Source organism: Chrysoperla carnea, chromosome 2 (genome assembly GCF_905475395.1).
Source record: "Chrysoperla carnea chromosome 2, inChrCarn1.1, whole genome shotgun sequence".
Classification (NCBI taxonomy): Eukaryota; Metazoa; Arthropoda; class Insecta; order Neuroptera; family Chrysopidae; genus Chrysoperla; species Chrysoperla carnea.
Window position 1 is genome coordinate 95,142,510 of NC_058338.1, and position 14,631 is coordinate 95,157,140.

Sequence of the window (14,631 nt, forward strand, 5' to 3'; positions counted from 1 at the left end):
TAAGAATGTATGAGCACGGTAGTGGGGAAACTAATTTAAAAAAACATAATTTTCAAATTTGATGGTGAATTATGTTTTCAAAATAACGAAAACGGAAAATTTTGTTTAATTATTTAGCTTTCGATATTTCAAGGCAGATATCGAAAAATTTTCTTAATAATTTTCGTCTACATTCATGAAGTTAAAACAAAATTCATCATCAAAGTTGAAAATAATATACAAATAATTCCAACCGCAAGCCTAAACTTGCCTTTAAGCTTCTACTATCTTAAATTATAAATATAGAGGAAATTAAAATTTACTTCAGTACATCCAAATAAGAATTTTCACAAGGTACAAATTCTTTTCGTTAAAGGCACGGTTTGTTCCCATTTATGCACCCAAAAAATGAAATGCATTTCAAATTTGACACCAGTACTCACGTATGGGAATTTTCACAAAATGCAGGTGTCATTCGTTTGACAACGGTTTTTTCTCGTTTTTCTACCCCAAAATATTAAATGCATTTGGAGGTGCTATTTTCACGGATCTACATTTATGTGTGTTTACGTACGTGAGCATAGATCATATATCAATGAACAAAAGGCATTGAAAGTTATTTGTGATTAGTTAGGAATTATTTATAATTATTAAGCGTGAGTTAGCATTCATTTAGAGCATGAATTTAATTAAAAATCGAGAATTCATTGATCAAAAACTACCATTTTGGCAACAGGTTCCATAAATGATAAACTCCGGTTTCATACATAAGGAACTCATTGATCCCCAAAATCAAGATATTTTACGTTGAAATTTTCTTTTTGCTAGTAAAATAAAGTTAATAATACAACGTTAGTAAATAAAATATAAAATAAAAATAAATTTAATTTATTTGATAAAAGTTTGATAAAAAATAAACTCTAAATATACATAATTTGTATGTTTAGTATTGATAAATGATAAGTAACCTGGTAGTCTAAATTTGAACTACTAGGTACAAATTTGTATCGCCAGTTGGCGGGATTTATCTGATTTGAATTTGAATATTTTTATTGGCCTTAAAAACTGATTAGTATAAGCATTGCCATCTGAAAGTCGAAAATGTAACTACTGAATTCGGGTCCTCTTCTGATTTTAATTAGTACGAATTATTATCGCCAGTTGGCGATTTGCAGCTCCCAACTATCAATAGAAATTAAAATGTACATTTTCAATAGCTCTGTTTTGGTACCATTTAGGAAACATGGTAAGGAAAAGGATGGATCTCTCCTTGTTTTAAGAGAAACATTAAAGCCTTCTATTAGATTTAACAAAGTTGAACAAAGCCTTATGGTGATTTAAAAGCTATTTGGTGTTTCATAGCAAAAACTAATTAATTTCATTTCTTTTAAATTTATGATAAGACAAATTTTAACGTAAAATTCCTTTTTTTGTTTTAGTTTTCGTCGGCTGATTATTTGATTATTGGCTTCAGTTGACCATTAATAACGTTTTAAACATACTAACTTGTTACCCGCCCGCTTCACTGGGCCTAAAAGTACAATCCAACGCTTTATATCCTCCACCTCTCTTGATCTCACTTATCGCCCTTCCAAAACACTTGAAGGGATTGTTTTACGCAGCTAAAACTTTTCAATTTTAATTGTAAAATAGTTATAATTCGTTGAGTATATCAGAAAAGGTGGCCATGGTTTGACATTTACTATTTTAAATTTTTACACAAATCTTTAATTTATGGTTCAAAATCATGATCATAGATCTGCTCCATCTATGATCTTCAATTTGAAGCATAAATTAAAGATTTCTGTAAATATTTAAAATAGTAAATGTCAGATTAAATTTATTTTTATTTTTTTATTTTTTTTTTTAAATATATGTATTTTCAATAAAACGTTTCAATAAAAACCATTCGCTAGTTTTAGCGTGAAGCCAAATAAACATCCTTACTTTCACATTTGTAATATATAGGGATTGTGATATTCATATAATAATTTTAAGGACAGTTTTTATGACGATATTCAAATATTATGTCGTTACGGGTAAAATGATCCCCTTGATATTGGTCAAAATGAGTCCCATTTTGTGTGTAAAATATATGAATCATTTTAACCAATAAAATAAAATTATCCTCCGCACCATGTGGCGGATCAAAATCAATCTCTTAAAGTAAAAGTAAATATATATAATTTAATCATCGTTCTGATTGCTCAAAAATAATTTAATGATGTAATTGTCTTGAATAAAACCACGTGGTCTGTCTGTATTAACTGTAGGTTTTGTAAAAATGTATACAATTTTTACAACTATATCCAACTTTAAATAAAATTACTCAACAAAAAAATGGCAACAAATTTGTTCATGGGAAAATTAGCAATTATTAATTTATATGAAGTTTTAATCTTTATTAATTTAATTACAAAAAAAAAACCCAGTGAAAACAAACAATTGATTGAGTTAATTGTTGAAATACCATGCATAGTCAGTGTTGATTTCTTTATCACATTATACATACAAACATGTGACACATACATAACTGATAATCAAGTATAGTACATATTATAAAATTTCCTCCTAATTGGCGACCTCACGGGTAAACAGTGATGTTTACGAAAAAATGTTTCAAACAAAAGTTGTTAAATTTTTGATAAGGAACATTTTTTACATTTAAACTTTTGTTCTATCTCTAACGGTTTACAAGATGGGTCCTGCGGACCCTAGACCCAATTGCCCTATGATGCTCATTGACGAACTTTACCTCACTTTTTACGTCCTGAGTACGCGGTAAAAATTTCAGCTCGATATCTTTTTTCGTTTTTGAGTTATCGTGTCCACAGACGGACGGACGGACGGACAACCGGAAATGGACTAATTAGGTGATTTTATGAACACCTATGACAAAAGTTTTATCCTAGCATCATTATTTTTAAGCGTTACAAACTTTGGACTAAACTTAATATACTATGTATATTTCATATATACATGGTATAAAAACAAGTAAAAATAAACAATTGACTGAGTTAATTGATTAAATATTCTAGATAGAGACAGTGTTGAATATCAATGCTTAAATATCGGTTTAATTTATAAAACAAATATATTTATATAGAACAAAATGGTAATCGTCTGGCTGCCATCTCGAAATTTAGAAAATTTTTCTATCGATAGTTTTGATATGAATTGTGCCTATTCACGTGTTAACAAAGATATTCAAAATGTTTCAGATAAAAGTGGTTTATTTTTTTCATAAGAAACATTTTTTACATTTAAATTTTTGTACTGCCTCTTACGGTTCATGTTTTTATCTTTTATCTCTTTTTACGTCCTGATAACTGTTTTCGTTTTTGAGTTATCGTGAAATAGATTTATAAGGTGATTTTATGAACATACATTGGATTAAGAGCCAGGCAAAAAAAAAATTCGTTGAATTTACTAATGCTGAAAATTTGAGGATTGGTTATAGTCGTTGTGTACACACACATACTGCGGTCAGTCAAGAAAACGATAGAACATCGATGAGATATTTGCTATCGAAACGGTGCAGTTTTACGTGGTACTAAAATGATTTTACTATAGCTGAAAATTGTTATACAGCCAATATACAAGCTGTATTACAATTTTAAACTTTAATAAATACATTTAAATAACACGGAAATCATAAATGAATCTTATCTATTTATTGTTCATAAATAAGCGGACTGACCAGCCCTGTTCTAACGTTGAACTGACTGACTGTCATAACTGTTATTTATATGCAATATACAAGCTGTATAACAATTTTCAGCTTTAATAAATTAATTTCAATACCACGGAAATCATAAATGAAACTTCTCTATTTATTGTTCATAAATAAGGGTTGGCTGATCAGCCCTGTACTAACGCCTAACTGACTGACAATCATAACTGTTATTTATATGCAATATTCAATCTGTATAAGAATTTTCAGCTTTAAAACTTAACCGTTTTGATAGCATATATCTGACCCCTGTTCTATCGTTCGCTTGACTGACCCCAGCATGTGTGTGTACACAACGACTTCAACCAATCCTCAAATGATCAGCTTTAGTAAATTTAAAGAATTTTTTTTGGCCTGGCTCTTAGTCCACTGTACCAAAATTTTATATTTAGAATCAATATTTTTAACTTTTACAAACTTGGGACTAAATTTAATATACTCTGATTTATTTATATATATACACAGTATAAAAAGACATAAAGTAATACATCATCAACCGTAAAAAATAAAACATTGTAACATAAAATTTTTATCGAGGCCTCTTTTGACTATTTATTCGCAAATTTTATTGTCTCTTTTTATGACAAAGTTTTACTGCACCGCAAAATCCATGAAAATTTATTTAAAAAATTTTTTGAAAAGTATGTATATAATGAATGTATTGAATGTCCGGCTATAAAAGTGCAAAATTTCGTTTTGGCGGGAATAAAAAAACTGTTCGGTTTTTTGGCATGTATACTACTATAATAAATCGGAAAGGTTTGTTTGTTTGTTTTCGCAAATCTTTAGAACTCTCTGGAAAATCAGTCGAATTCGAAAAATTATTATTTTTATATAAAAGCTGCATTATCAGCGAGTGAAATTGGGTTCAGAACCAAAAAATTAAAACCCATGAAATTGTGAACAAAAGGATGGATAAGTGAAGCCAAGGTTATCGAAGGCTTTTTAGCAGTTTTTATACCATGTATACGAAATATATCAAGGTATACTATGTTTATTAAGTTTGTAACGCTTAAAAATATTGATGCTATGAACAAAATTCTGGTATAGGTGTTCATAGAATCATCTAATTTGTCCATTTACAGTTGTCTGTCTGTCTGTAACCTGTCTGCCGTCTGTCCGTCTGTCATCACGATAAAACAAAAATGAAAAAAGATCTCAAGTTGAAATTTTTACAGCGTGCTCATGACAGTTAGGTCAAGTGAGGTCACGTGAGATCAAGTTCGTAAATGGTCCATCTGGTCTTGTAAACCATAAGAGATAGAACAAAAGTTTAAATGTAAAAAATGTTTCTTATAAAAAAATAAACAACTTTTGTTGGAAACATTTTTTTGTTAATATCACTGTTCACCCAAGAGGGCGCAAATTAAATGCAAATGTTATAGTACGAATTATATGGGAATATCAGTTATGAATGTGTGGCAATCTAAAAGTAGATATTTTTCTGTACTTAAGTGTCATCAAAAACAAACGATTGCGTCATCAACACTGCCTATACATAGTATTTCAGTAATTAACTCAGTTAATTGTTTACTTTCATTTGTTGTTATTAAAGTTGAAATTTCCCAGCGAAGGGAGTGAATAAATGTATAAAATGTGAATACTAAAACACCTGAAATGTTTTAATTTTAGATTTACTAAGAGTTAAGAAATATTTGACCATGAGAAAAGTGTGGAAGTCAATAGTGGAAATGCGCCAACAGTACAACAGTATTGATATTGATATTCCCTTTGAATAGCCCCCTTTCTGACACCTAAAGCAAAGGACTTGTAGTTTAAAAAAGACTAAAAATGTACCCCACACCTTCTATACTTAAATGTTATTTTCTGACCATGAGATTTCTCGTTTCGTCGACATGATTGTGCTTAACGCTTGTAAATTTCTTCTCCGAGTCTTTTGGAGTTGATGAAAAAATATTAGAATTTCTATAACTAAAATAAACTGATGATTGTTGAAGTAAGCATGATATTGCTAAAAAACGGGCATATGCAATTAGTGTCAAAAAAATTTTTTAAAAGAAATTATTTTTTTGAGAGGCCACTCTGTACTATGTGTGTAGAAATACTATCAAGTTCAAATTGATAAAAAATAAAGGCTCATTCTAAAACGCCTACTAAACATTTTAGTATCGTATTTTGTAGGTTATACACGGTGAATTTTTTGTGGCTTTTATTCTAATTCCTACTCATAATTTTACAGAAAACAGATTTTAAACAAAAATTGTTTAATTGGAATGAAAAATCCTTCTTTATACCTTTTTTTTGGTACAAAAGATTATAAGAAAAAACGAATATTTTGTATAAAATCGTAAATGGGAGTGATATTCTGAAGCGATTTCTGGGAGTGATACCTCAAAAACTTATTCAATCGCAGCTTTAACCAGATCTATTTGTTTTTAGTATATATTCCAGTCATTCGTTAAATACACTCAATTTTATGTATACTTCTGGTCAAAATTACTTGTTCTTATTTTTTAAAGTAGTATTTCCTAAAATTTAATTCTGTCCCTTACCTTTTAGAATCTCAATCGATTAATACAGAAAAGCAAACAAACTCTACAACTTTTGTTTAAGTTACGGTCCTTTTTGTATGGTTAGCTACAAAGCGAACTATTAGTCAATATAGATTCAAATGGTCCACTCTGTATAGTCATTTTTTTCTGTATTTTCTGAATGTGTTTGCATTTGCCTTTAAAAGTATCTCCGGTTTTTTTAACCCACTTCAAACAAAAAAGAAGGAGATTCTGAATTCGACTTTTTTTTTTATGTTTGTTACCTCAGAACTTTCGACTGAAACTATTTGAAAGCTGGTGCTTCCCGTGTGGTCCCATTTCATTTTGGTCCAGTTCTGACAATGGCATCCATTAGAGAACCATAAAAGTCTTAAATTTACATTAAGTATGCACGACAAGAGGACGAATAACTCAATATCTCGCCAATCGATTTCGATGATTCATTTTTTAGTGACAAATTAGTTAGTGTACTTCAGGTTCACTAAAAATCACAAAGTAAAAAAAAACTTTGAACAAAAAGAAAACCAAATTTAAAAGATATACTTTTCCAAAACAAATTATTATGCACTAAAAAGTAAAATAATAACGATAATATAATGTAGTTAAACTTATTGTTATTTTTGGAGTCGGTGTCAGCCAAGCAAATGTAGCAAACTGTTCTGTTAGAGTTGTTTCCTTGGCTGACACCGACTCAATTAATTATAATTTTAACTACATTATATTATCATTATTTTCTTACTCTTTAGTGGATATTAATTTTGTTTTGGAAAAGTTCTTTTAAAGTCGATTTTCCTTTTGTTAAAAGTTTTTTTTGTTTGTATTGAACACAAAACGGTAGATTTGAAAATAATCTCCTTGTACTAGCTTCAATAACTTATCACGGCTTTAACTAAAAAACCCACATGGAAAGTGACGAACAAAACAAAAATAGAAACAAAAAAAAAACGTATAAATTATTGGGTATTAAAAATAATTGAAAATTAAATTCTAAAAAAAAAAAATTCTTAAATAATAAAGTATTGTCCTTCAATTAATATATTTATTGTAATACAAATACATTATATTTTATGATAATTTTAACAACCATAATATTATGATGCATTTTAATTTTAAATATAAATAATATTTTTAAAATATTAAAAATAGTTGAAAAAAATTATTAATATTATTATTATATATTTATTTTTAAAGAATATCACATAAAAGTTATTACAAAAATTTGTTATGCAAGCTATATTAACATATAATATTTGTCATATACAAGCTGCGTAAACTAAGAGAATTCTCTCATAATATTTTAACTTTAAACTAGTTGTCATCAATTTCCGAGAAATCTATATCAATTCTGGAATTATTAAAATAAATAAATGACTTCAAAATTAGACATATTTAACATTGGTTTTATGGTAAAACGGTAGATGGATGATATGTTTTTATACATTTCACCAAAACTAGTCGGTGGAAATTAAAAATAAAAAACAATTTAAATTAAAGTTAAAATATTAATAAATTATTGAAAACAAAAAATACCCGTTGTGCCTGATAATTAAGGATGTATGAGCATGGTAGTGGGGGACACAATTTAAAAGAAATATATATATATTAAATTTTTATGGTGAATTATGTTATATAATATAATACCAAAAGTAAGAATAAAATTTTTCTATATCTGGAGTAATTTTTAAAATATCGAAAATTGAAAATTTTGTTTCATTATTAAGCTTTCGATTTTTTCGAAAACCAAGGGAGATATCGTAAATTTTATTCTTTTTTTGATCTACAATCATGAACAAAATTCATCATCAAAGTTGAAAATAAAGTTCAAATAATTTCAACCCTAAGTTTAAAATTACCTTAGCGCTCGTACTACCTTAACAAAAACGATACTGTCCTGCAAACTATTCTAGTTTCCTAATATTAACAGAAAAATATTATTTTACTCCAATATCCCATTTTTTTTCAAACACATTTTAATGTTGTTACGCAACGATTGAAACAAATTCGAGTTCGTTATCACATTCCATTCATGGAAAATCGTGAACGAAATAGCTCATATTCCTTAAATAAAAAAATTCGCTGTATTGCATGAAAATATTGAATGAAAAATTTGATATATTTTATACTTTGAAAATTTATTTTGTATTGTGGTAGGTTCAGTGTTTATGTGTATGTAATTTAAGAAATTGTCTTTCAACTTGCGTCATCATTTAACAATTGTAGAAAAAAAAAATTACCGAAGTTTACATTTCACTTACAATCCAACCAGCGTAGGCTTTATTCATACTGAGACTAAAGAAAAAATATTATTTTTTCTAAGGAGTTTTAGAACTACAGTAAATATCGGTTATACTGATGAACCGGTTAAAACGACGAAATAAAAATGTCTCGACTGAATCTATAGGTGTCTTTTTTTATGTTGACATATGCTTGAAACTAGAAAAATAAGTTTTATCGATAAAAATGCTTCAAGTAAAAAATGTTGGGTCTATAGGCGCATATAGTCGTCCTATTAGCTCAGTTGGTTAAGGCGTAACCAATTCCGCCCGCGGGATGCATAGGGTAGCGGATTTGATTCCCGCCGTCGCAACAAAATTAATTTAATTAATAGTTGGGATGGGCTGGTGTAGTTCATGGTATATGCATGAAGTAGGTGCACTCAGCCTCTGAAATTGAGGAGCTGATAAATGATATTATCAGCGGAAAGGTGGTAAAACACATATATGGTATCACAATGGGCTCTATAGCCTAAGTGTGCCCTTCGTGAATAGCCAATATAACCTAACCTAACCTAGGCGGATATCTTATTTTAAGCTTGACCTAGATTTTCAAACTTAATGAAAAGCTCAGTCAACTCTATAACTGGTAATCGATGTATGAACACTTTAAATTAGAAAGTTGTTATTGATAAAAAAGTAACATTTTTTATCCGAAAGATTTTTCCTCAAACCGTACAGTTTAGGAAAAACTGGATTGAAAAGTTTTTCCCAAAAATTGTCTTTTCGCATTTCTTTTTGCGGAATCTCGGCACTCTTCGATTAAAAGAAACCGAGTTTTAAAAAACAAAAAAACACGTAACTTCTTATTTATTTTATGTATTTTTATTTTGTGATTCTTTGAGAGTCTCCACAAATTAAGAACGGGTGAAATATTTCCCTGAAGCAAAATAAGTCAAGAGTTAATTTTAGTTTTCATAATACAAAATTGACCTAGACATTTGAGCAAATGTTATATTTTATTTCAAATTCTTAAACTGATGTTTAATGATCTTTCATAATTTAATTACGGTGAATGAAAAACTCAAAATCAAGCTTCAGCAGGTATAAGTGTACTCCACATTTGTACGTTAGCTCTAATTTAGTTAACTTTAAAATGTCATGTTCTTGACCATGGCATTCAAATGAAATTTTTTTAAACATTTTTATAATTTTATGTAGGAAAATATAAGAAAATTATAACTTTTCATAATTGTTTTTAATGCCCATAATTATAAATTGTTTTTTATTTAATAGTCGGATAAAAGAATACATAAAATTGGCCATTCTTAGGGAGTCCTCAATAACATCTCCGATTTAGATTTTTATACCATGTATATATATGAAATATACATAGTATATTAAGTTTAGTCCCAAGTTTGTAACGCTTAAAAATAATGATGCTAGGAAAAAAATTTTGTCATAGGTGTTCACTAAATCACCTAATTAGTCCATTTCCGGTTGTCCGTCCGTCCGTCCGTCAAAAAGGAAAAAAGATATCGAGCTGAAATTTTTACAGCGTACTCAGGACGTAAAAAGTGAGGTCAAGTTCGTAAATGAGCATCATAGGTCAATTGGGTCTTGTAAACCGTTAGAGATAGAACAAAAGTTTAAATTTAAAAAATGTTCCTTATCAAATATTAAACAACTTTTGTTTGAATTATTTTTTCGTAAACATCACTGTTTACTCGTGAGGGCGCTAATTAGGCGGAAATTTTATAGTATGTACTATACTTGATTATCAGTTATGTATGTGTCACATGTTTGTATCTGTAATGTGATAAAAAAATCAACACTGACTATGCATGGTATTTCAACAATTAACTCAGTCAATTGTTTGTTTTCACTTGTTTTTAAATATGTTTCTTTTTGTATATTGTTTAAAATCAGAAACATTTCAGAGGGGGAAATAATAGACCGGACGATAATAACAGATTTCCCTTAATGACAGTATACAGTATATACCTCGTAGAGTAATCAAAATATGGCTTATTACAAGTTACGATTAACGCAAAAGTTAGCGGTCCTAGGTGTGATAGCGTTTGCAATAATAACTGCAAATCGTCATGAAAAAAGTGAATTTATAATTGTTTTATACAGTCTGCCATTGTTTGCATATAAAAATAGACAACAAATTAGAAACGCATACGCATTGGCAGGTTTTATATGATATATAAGTGTTTATAAATAATTTGAAATTGTACACAAAAAAAAAAAAATTGATTTTTTTTTAAGTATACAGTCTGCCAATAATATAAAATGATTTTATTAATCGAAAAATTAAAATTTTTCAAAAGGCAGACGAATCCCCTTGATATTTTAACGTAATTTTCATATCAAAATCGTTACAAAATTTTGATCTTTTCAATGACTTTATACAACTCCATAGCACTTTTATCTGAAATTACAATTTTTTTCCGAACATTGAAAAAAATGGGATCAAAATTTTGTAACGATTTTGACATTAAAATTGGTTTTAAAATATCAACGGGATTCGTCTGTCTGTGGAAAAATCTTAATTATTCGATTAATAAAATCATTGTATGTTACTGGCGGACTGTATACTTTAAAAAAAAAATTTTTTTTTGTACAATTTCAAATTAAAACCGCCTGTTAATGCATAGGCGTCTCTAATTTGTTGTCTATTTTTATATGCAAACAATGGCAGACTGTATAAAACAATTACAAATACACTTTTTTCATGACGATTTGCAATTATTATTGCAAACGCTATCACACATAGGACCGCTAACTTTTGCGTTAATCGTAACTTGTAATAAGCTATATCTTGTTTACTCAACAAGGCAGACTGTATACTGTCATTATGGGAAATCTGTTATTATCGGCCGGTCTATAATCTGCAGAGGGACAAGGCAATGTCGGGACTGATATATCGACGCCCAGCCTAAATCACTACTGACAGAAGTTTGAAATTTTGAAGAGATATTGATTTCATACTTTAGGTGTCACTTAAGAAAGGATTTTTCAAGATTTTAGAGAATGCAGTTTGAAAAATCCTTTTTTAAATAGCACGTAAATTATGAAATCAATATCTTTTCGAAATATCAAACTTCTCTCATTAGTGATTTAGGCAGGGCGTCAATATATCAGTCGCGACATTACCTATTCCACCTCCAGATTATACTCTCCCTGTGAAATGTTTCTGATTTTAAATAATCACCCTATTAGCTCAGTTGGTTAAGGTGTAACCAATTCCGTCCGCGGAATGCTTAGAGTAGCGGGTTCGATTCCCGCTGTCGCAACAAAATTAATTTAATTGAAGGTTGTGTTGAGCTGCTGTAGTGCATGGTATATGCATGAAGGAGGTGCACTCAGCTTCTGAAATTGAGGAGCTGATAAATGAAATTAACAGCGTTAAAGGTGGTAAAACACATATATGGTATCACAATGAGCTTTATAGCCTAAGTATGTCCTTCGTGGCCAACCACTATAACCTAACCTAACCTAAATAATAAATAAAAAGAATCATTTTGAAAAAAAAATCATCAAAATCGGAGCTGTTATTTAGAACTCCCGAGTAAAAACATTCATTGATGCGATTAGAAGTCTATATTTAAACAATTTTATCATTAACATATTTTTCTCTTCGTGTATTAATTCCAAGTATTCTAACAATTAATATATCCTTAAGTGATATTGACATTTAAAATAATTATTCGATTAGGTAATATTTTTTTTATCATCTTTTTTTATTATTTATTTATTAAATATAAAAAATATTTCATTGTATTATTAAACTAATTAAATTAATTTACCTGTATTATCAAAATCACAAAATATAGCTTATTAAAAATAAATCAAACTGATAAGAAAATAGTGGAAAAACTATTTAGGTAAACTATTTCTAGAAAATTTATTTTAAAACAAGAAACAACATTGTATTTATTTCATTTATATAAAAACTATTAAAAGTAAAGCATACGTGGTTCAAATTTAAGGACGTTCCCAAACAATTCCGTTTCCTTAAGATCCATCTTCAATTCCGTCCGCGGTATGCTTAGGGTAGCGGGTTCGATTCCAGCCGTCGCAACAAAATTAATTTAATTAATAGTTGTGATGGACTGGGGTAATGCATGGTATATGCATGAAGGTGTTGCACTTAGCCTCTGAAATTTAGGAGCTGATAAATGAAATTATCAGCGGAAAGGTGATAAAACACATATATGGTATCACAATGGGCTCTATAGCCTAAGTGTGTCCATCGGGGACAGCCAATATAACCTTACCTAACCTAACCTAGGATCCATCTTTAAATCGTGTATATGCATTCTCATTAATGCCTTTTATAAGCAGATAAACTTTTTAATACCTCTTTAACATACCTGTTTTAAACAGATAAATCCTTTAATGAAGTATTTTTAAAAAATGCTTTATTATGTAATAAGGCTCATTTTAAAAAGATTAATTTGGATAACTAATCTTCATTATAGTTAAAAACAATGATAAATATTTTCCTATAAAGAAAATTATTAAGCGGCACTTTTCCAAAAAATTCATTTAAAAGTGATGAAATGATTACCATTTGTGTGTCATTTTCTTCTATAAGTGATTTTGTATAAATCTTTAGGCATCATTATTTCAAAAACTATGGTATATATTGAAAAATTTTACTCGTAATTTTCGTCTTATTTTTCCAAGATCTAGCGGAATCTCGAAATTTAAAACGTACGTTTCAAAAATTTGCATACACCCAATTTTCTTCGGAACGTCCTTAAAGCTTGTTGAAATCAGTTCAATAGATTCAAAGAATTTTTTGACTCTATAAATTCGAAATTAATAATTTTGTAATTTTTTAATTATTTACTTTATTAATTTTAATTTTTCTTTTATTTACAGGTAAGTGAAAAATGTGGCTGCTTTTTTTTTCATTTTCATGAAAACATTTGGTAATATAAATTTCTTGTTTATATTGAAACATGTATTAATTCATTTCTTACTCCAATAGCTAGAGCAAAAAAAGTAGTTGCATAATGCAATTTATTGCAGAAATTTTTTTCATATTGGAACATATTTAGGGGTATCCTCCGAGTGTAAATTACAATTGGCGGGACGCAGGGGCGTCAGCTTCAGCTGCCGTCTTGGAAAACACGTTTTATCAAATATCTCGAGACCCGGGCATCGTACAAGAAAAATGGTAGAGATAATTTTCATACAGAATAACATTTTCTTTAACTTTTATTCGAAATTTTTTTCTGTATAATGCATAGATTTTTATTTATACCGCTCCAAACTTTTCTTAATATGGTTATTGTTAAATATATAGTTAACGGTTCATGGTATATTAAAAAGAGTGATAAGCAAATTTTTAAGAGCTATAGGCCAATAACCTGATATTTTTGCAGTAAATTGTAGCAAAAAAATACCTGGTTAATGGTCTATAACTCTTAAACTACGAATTTTACGACAAAAAGTTTCTAACGAAATTTATTGCAAATTATATGTTCTAAAAATTAGTTAGTACCATTTTTCATGCACCATGAACCGTTAACGATATATTAAGCAATAACCATATTAAGAAAAGTTTGGAACGGTATAAATAAAACCCCTTGAATTATATAGAAAAAAATTTCCAATAAAATTTATAGAAAATGTTATTATCTATGAAAAAGATCCCTACCATTTTTGTTGTGTGATGCCAGTCCTGCCAATTTGAATTTACACTCGGAGGATACCCCTAAATATGTTCCAAGACGAATAAAATTTCTGTAGTAAATTGCAGAAAAAAAATACCCGGTTATTGGCCTATCAGTATAATTCAATTTCATCAGCAAGATTTCGATAGTGTGCTACGATAATTTTTTTTTTTTTTTTTGGAGAACTGGGAGCATGTATTAAATTAAAACCGAAAATACCATTTATCTCCTGTCTGGTGCTTTTTTTTAAACACAAAGAAATTTTTTTTGCATAAACAATATTTTCAATAAACCAGATCGAAATACTTCCTATAAATCTTAGCAAGATCGGCTTAAAACTCTTAAAATTATTAACGATTATAAATTCATTTAAGTCTTTAAGAAAATTAATTTCGCATTATACTGTTTAACTGAGCGAAAATATCAATTTGGGGAGTTTTTTAAATACTTTTTTAAAACATATTTTTATAGACAGAGAGAATTCGATGCCTCATTTTTCC